We start from the raw sequence: 7,545 nt of genomic DNA, 5'->3' as shown, positions 1-7,545 counted from the left end.
TCTTTGAAAAAGAAAATGGTATGATCAGAGACAGGCAGAGGAGGGCCTGGAGCCATGTTGTTTGGGGAAAGAGAATAGAAGCATATGTCAACCAATGCCAATACACAGAACATATTCAGGTCCTAATTCAAAATTACCACCTAAAAAAGGCATTTTTGAGATAGTCCTGGAAAATGTAACATGGACTACATGTTAGATTAAGGAATCACTGTTAATCCTATAGACAGGATAATGATATTGTAGGGTTTTTCTTAAATCCTTATCATTAAGAGATAAAATGCCTTAAAATGTTTTAAAGACAGAGTTATGCTTTAAAATAATCCAATTGGCCGGGCGCAGTGGCTCATGCCTGTAATCCCAGCACTTTTGAAGGCCGAGGCAGGCAGATCACGAAGTCAGGAGATCGAGACCATCCTGGCTAACATGGTGAAACCCCATCTCCTACCACGCCGTATTACCGAATTTAACAGGTATGATGAAGCAACTAAACAGGCTATTTTTCCATTTCCATTGTATTTCAACAGAGCCCATTAAAAAGCAGTATAAATGGCCCTTAAATACTAATATATTTTTAAATGCTCAAACTATATCAGGGTCACCATTTTGTGCTTTAGCAGGCAAAATCCCAAAAGCCCACACACGAGGCTGGGAGACCAGCATCCCTATTGGTGGTGAGAGAAATCAAGATGTACAGGAGCGATATGGTGACAACCAGCCCACACTAGGTGCATCCCCACCTGTGCATGTGCACAGGCACACACGCGTGCACACATGGAGGACACATGTTCCAGGTCAGGCCTTGCAGCACTATTTGTGTTTTTTGTTATTGTTGTTGTTGTTTTTTGAGACAGTTTCACTCTTGTTGCCCAGGCTAAGGTGCAGTGGCGCAATCTCGGCTCACTGCAACCTCTGCCTTCCAGGTTCAAGCGATTCTCCTGCCTCAGCCTCCCGAGTAGCTGGGATTACAGGCATGTGCCACCATGCTCCACTAACTTTTGTATTTTTTAGTAGAGACGGGGTTTCTCCAAGTTGGCCAGGCTGATCTCAAACTCCAAACCTCAGGTGATCCACCTACCCTGGCCTCCCAAAGTGCTGGGATTACAGGCATGAGCCACCACAACCGACCCTCAGCACTATTTGTATAGCAACACTGTGGCAATAAGCCCAAGTGTCCACCAGTAAGAGACTCACTGAAGAAAGATACATAAAAGACATATCTACACACTGAAGACTAAGCTGCTTTATAAAAACAAAGAGTATATATATATATATATATATATATATATATATATATGTACTCCAGTATATATGGTTAGTAAAAAAAAACAAGCAACACAAGTAATGCAACATGCTACCACTAGCATACTCATTCCAGAGAACAAGGAGGTTACAGAGGAGACTGAAAAGCCAGAGAGAGCAGGTAGGAAAATGGGTGGAAGGGGTGGGCAGGGGAAGCGACAGTGTGTCTCTGCCTAGGTTTGATTTTTGAACCATGTGACTGTATTCCTTTTTTTTTTTAACGACTGTAAAACAAAATAAATACTCTTCATACTAGAAATAAAATGTTAGAAAAATCTGGATTCAAAACTAGGATTACTGTTATACACTGGCAAAGTTCACTAACATCCCCAAAGGCAGTTTTCTCATTGACATAATGAGATACAACAGCGTGCATGAGGTCCTCAGTGGGCCTGCACCCTACAGGTGCTCCACACATGCAAATCACTACTATTACCATTACTATTACATAACAGATATAATATATAATTATACTGTCACTACTATAACCAGCATTACATACTAAGACAGCCCACGTTCAGAGTATAAAGAAGGCTATGGAACCCTCTGTAGAAGGTGGGAGGGCCTGGGGCTGTGGATAAAGGGGAGCTCTCTGGGGCTGTGCCACCTGAACCTGGAACCTGGACCCCCAGGTTGGGTCCCCAGGCCTGTGCGCCTCAGCTTGCTCATCATTCACTCTCAACACGGATAACACCTTCAACTGCAAACAAGTTTAAAAACCACAGGCCAGCTCCGCCTACCAAGACCAGAAAAAGCAAGTCTCCACACGGGCCCAGGATGAGAACCTACAAGTGGTACTAGCTACAAAACCCACAGAGAACACGGTTCTTGCACCACACCTTATGAGACGTCGGACAGCTACACGGCGGAGGCATCTACAGGGTGTAGCCAGATGGTCTAAATGGGCCATGACAACAACCGCCATTTGTTGCAGATCAATGGCAAGCTCGTTGTCTTGTGGAGGGTGAGGTACCTCAGGAAACTCTCACTGGGGCTCAGAGGGCCAGACGAAAGCTAGAAAGGAAAGGTAAACAAACATTCAGAAATGGTGGGAAAAATTAAAGTAATACAGTTAGCCTTTACCCACTCTTTATATTTTGGTATTGACTCATTTGACCCATCAAATGACAATGTCGATGATACAGTTATACTATACATCTATATAATTATGTAGCATACAAACTGACTGTATAAATGTCTAAATGTGCTGTACACATGTACACAACATTGACTGTGCATGTATACATTTATGACACCACAGGTAAGTTGAATCCACACAGATTACTAACATGACCAAACCACCCTACAGGCCTAGGACCCCTGGAGAAAGGCAGAACCACCTCTCTGGGAACCCAGAACAGCATCTCAAGCTGGCCTTGAAATCTAAAACCAAAACCTTTATTTTAATCTAAACATTGCCCACTCTGGAGAACACCTACTTTCATTTGCAAATTAAATCATAGTTCTAATTCTTCTAAAGGCAGAAGAGCCCTATTATCATTAATTTAAAGACTAACAAATAATAGAAAAATTAAAGCAAAGCATGATATTGAAATGCCTAAGACTTTCCCAAAAAGATGCAAAATTCAACTTGTACTTGACCTGTAAAGACCAGCAGTCCTGCAGGTTTACGCCCAGGGCCCCACATGCCTGCTCCTCCCCCAGCTCCTGTCCACACCTGTTAAGCGGGGAGCTGGTACTAAACAGAGTGACAGCTCAGATGACATGCCCTGCACAGAGCCCAGTACATAGGAAGGGCCAACAAAGAAAGCCACTATTTTCGTTGTTCTTTTCTAGTATTGATTTAAAAGTGCGTGTTTCAAGTTTGGTTCTGTGCTGACAAGGAAGTCGGTGCTCACTGATCCAAGTCTTCTCCACAAACAAGCGGCCTCCCACACCTGTCTCATCTGACTCGCTGCTGTTACCACCAAACACACACACGCCAGAGAAAAACACTGCCATGGACACACACACTGGTCTTGCGTAAAAAATAACTAGACTTGAGTACCACCTAAACATAAAGTTCCATCATGACACTCATGTGCATGTCACCCTCGGAGGGGGGTGTATCCTTACTGCAAATGATGCTCTGGAACCTTTGCAGCAAGGGCAAAAGCAAGGTGCTGGTGCCCTGGGCAGAACGCTCATTGTCAGTTTCCTGTGCCCTGCTGTCCCACAGCTGAAGCAACAACAGGATGGCAGACAACATTTGGCTAAAGGAGAAAACACATTTATTCCTAGTAAAAACAGATTAACTTTTTTTTTCATGGTTGATCAAAAATAAAAGCAAACAGCTGGATAGAGGTGAAGCAATACTTGGGATATGAAAGGAAATGAAAGTAAAGCCATGGTAATTAAATCACTGAATTGACACTAAGATTTTAGCACAAGTCATCGCCTTCTGCTGATAGGAAAGACCAGTTAAGAAGCTCAAAGAGCACATTCACATGGAAGTTCTAGGATCTTAAATTCATGGAATAAAAATAATTAAATGAGGAAAACTGAAAGAAAAAAAAAAAAGAACAGTTCCCAGGCTAGAAAACTGAGCATAAAAAAGGAAGTGAAGAAAAGGTAAAGAGAGAGCAAGCTCTGGGACATGGTGCTCTGTAGCCAGAGCACCACATCTGCTGCAGTCAAACACGATTCAGTGAAATGCACACAATGCAACAGGCATTTGGATACAGAGGCGCTTCCCCAAAGCGTTCCCAGTCTGCACAAGCCCTCACCTCAGTGTGCCTCTCTGCACAGCCAGCTCCAGCAGGATGGCCAGGGCCAAGTGCTGGTCCTGCAAGGGCATGCTTCTGGCCTTTTGGTGCCTGGCATTCTGTCAACATCCCTGAAATGAAAACAGTGGATGCAGGAACACAGCGACCTCCAGAAAGACAGTATGCTTACAATCACACTAACATGTTTACTACATGCTCCCTCCCAAGGAAGGATATATTCTCAATATTTAGAACCAAGTTTCTGAGACTTGCTACTCAAATTTTTCAGAGATTTTTAAAGTATACAATTAACTTACAGAAATGTATTTTATTTAAAGTATTCATTCAGATACTGTATTACAGTAGATGAGATACTCCAAGTGTGTGAAGCATAAAATATCTCATTATCCAAAACATGAGTAGAAGAATATCTAGCTACCTTTTCCAGTTTCAATGACGTGTAAGCCTATACCAGTATCAACCTTCTCCTACAGAATTAGAGAACCAATTTCTAAAACCACCTGAGGATCTGGAGGCAAAATGTCTATACTAATTTCTATCTCTGATCAAAGATTACCTGGTTGCTTACTCCCATACCCAGCTCTCCAGAATTGACTTGGCCCTATATACAGGTGCAGGAGTTTCATCTTTTTTCTCTTTGTCATCCAGATCTTCTTTCTTTGTTCCACTTGGTTTGACACTATCATCTGCAGAATTAAAATTTTTTTAATCTGTAACCGCTTTTCAGAATGCCATACCATTAGTCAGTCTCTGCAAATGTCCCTCCCCGAAAAGTTACAACACACATCATTAACTGAATGTTTGACAACTCAAAAATAAAATATATCAATCATACCTGTAACAGATCCAGTATAATTTTCATAAACAAACAATATATCGGCCGGGAGTGGTGGCTTATGCCTGTAATCCCAGCACTCTAAGAGGCCAAGGCCGGTGGATCACGAGGTCAGAAGATGGAGACCATCTTGGCTGACACAGTGAAACCCCATCTCTACTGAAAATACAAAAAATTGGCCAGGTATGATGGTGGACACCTATAGTTCCAGGTACTCGGGACGCTGAGGCAGGACAATGGCGTGAACCAGGGAGGCAGAGCTTGCAGTAGGCCGAGATGGCACCACTGCACTCTAGCCTGGGCAACAGAGCAAGACTCCATTTGAAAAAAAAAAAAAGAAAAGAAAAGAAAAGAAACCAATATATCAAATTATTTAAAGCATATCTTCCAAAATGATATTTCATTAACTTCCTAGTAGATTTCACAACTGAGAAACTTAGTATTTGATATTTACCTACTTCAATTTCACACGAATTGCTTCCATCCATTGAGTCCCAATGCTTGCGTACCCATGGGAAAAGGGAGGTGTAGAAAAGTAGTATGATTCAAAAATCTTCTAACTCTTTCCAAGGCCCTACTCCACTGTATTCATTGGAGCAAGCACTGCTATGCAGGGGCGCTGTCACTGATAGCATAATTCAAGAGCACTGGGACACAAAGGAAAAGCTGGGAAAAATGACTTTAGGCCACTGACAATGTAACGTTTCAGTCAAAAACAACTGTCATAAAACTCCTGACATAGTAAGCGAAGAGAAGAGAGCACTAACCTTAACCTTGAAATGTAAACACGTTCCATCACAGAAGGCTATGACTAAACGTCTAAACAACATAATTAGAAAAATGTATCTCAATCGGTGAAAGACATGATATCCCATCCAGATTATAAATAATGAATATCTAAAAATCCCTTAGGAAACAGTTCCTCTGTTTACAACACTTCCGACGCCAAATGTATGGACTTTTGCACCAAGCAATTCTCCAGTTCTTTGTGACACCCAGCTATGTGTCCCACAATGCAATTCAATTCTGAAACTAACTACCTAGAATTAGCACAGACCCCACAGGTTAATAACAGGAGAGAAAAGGTACAATGCTGAAAAAAAAATCTAAAGAACTAATAGCTGAAAACTTCCTAGGTTCAGCAAATGACATAAACCTAGGCAGATTGAAGAATCTGTGCAAAGCCCAAACAAGATAAATCCAAAGGAAGCCATGATGAGGCACATCATAATCTACTGCTAAACACTAAGGACAAAACCTTTTGAAAAGTGCCACAGAAAGTAGATACAGAAGAATGTCTTGTGTGGCCTGAAATTAAGACTAAATATTATGTGCTGCCTTGACGTCAGTAAAATCAAGAAGGCCTCAAATAGCCTAACCACAAGGTCTCCTCCAAGCTCTGCTCCCACGGATAAGATCCCAGAGCCAAACAACCCTCCTTATCGCGGAGACCCAACCCCAGCCTGCTCATCCCTGCCGGTCCAGAGTTATTCCAACAAGCCAATCACATCTTCCCATGGAAGCAAGGTCATTTCACCCTCTTCTTACTACAAAATGTGCCTCCCACAACCCCTCGTGGTTCACTCTGTTCCCAAGTGCAGCCCCCGTGTGACATGCGGTGTCCCCCACCCCCAGGGCTGTGAGCATGCGTGACTAATAAACTGCTATTTCACCTGTCCAGTGTTGGTGTCTTATGTTCAGCCATCCCATATCCCTAAGGCAGGAATCTTCTAGGATTATAAACAGAACTTTAATCAACCTCTCCTTGGTTATTTTACTGGTTCCATGATACAGCTTTTTCTGTGCAAAAGATCTGAACAGAAACTTCACAAAGGATACAAGAGTGGCAAAGAAGAACATGATATTCAGCATTGTTAGCCATTATGGAAATGCAAATTTAAACCACAATGAGATCCCACTAGACGTGTTAGAATGGCTCAACTAAAAAACACTGATAACACCAAGTGCTAACAAAGACACAGAGCAACAGAAACGTGACAGATTGCCAGCAGGAATGCAAACTAAAACAGCCACTTCGGAAAACAGTTCAGCACATGACCCAATTTTCACACTACTAGGTCTTTATCCTAGGGAAATGGAAACTATATTCACACAAAATCTGTACAGAAATGCTCACAGCAGGATTACAATTGTGAAAGAAAAACGGAAACAACCACAAGGTCCTACAATAGCAGAATGGATAAACACAATGTGGTACATCCAAATGATGAAACACCATTCATCAATAAAAAGAACTATTAATACACAGAACAACAATAAATCTCAAACATATAACTAGGAGTAAATGAAGATGGTTTCAAAACGTTACTTAAAATATGGTTCCACTTACACGACATTCTCAAAAAGAATACCCTATACTGATGGAGAACAGATCAGTGGTTGCCAGGGTATGAGGCCAGGGGATATGTGATAAAAAGCAGCACCTTAAGGGAGCTTTTGGGGTGATGAAACTTCTCCATCCTGATGATGGCGGGGGTTAAATGAATCTAAAGGGTCAAAATTTACTGAACTAGATACCACAATAAAATAAATTTCATATAAGTTTTTTAATTAAAAAAAAGTTGGCTGGGTGCGGTGGCTCACACCTATAATCCCAGCACTTTGGGAGGCCGAGGCGAGCAGATCACAAGGTCAGGATTTCGAGACCAGCCTGGCCAACATGGT

This window comes from Pan paniscus, chromosome 18 (assembly GCF_029289425.2).
Source record: "Pan paniscus chromosome 18, NHGRI_mPanPan1-v2.0_pri, whole genome shotgun sequence".
Classification (NCBI taxonomy): Eukaryota; Metazoa; Chordata; class Mammalia; order Primates; family Hominidae; genus Pan; species Pan paniscus.
This window is presented reverse-complemented; position numbering follows the sequence as displayed.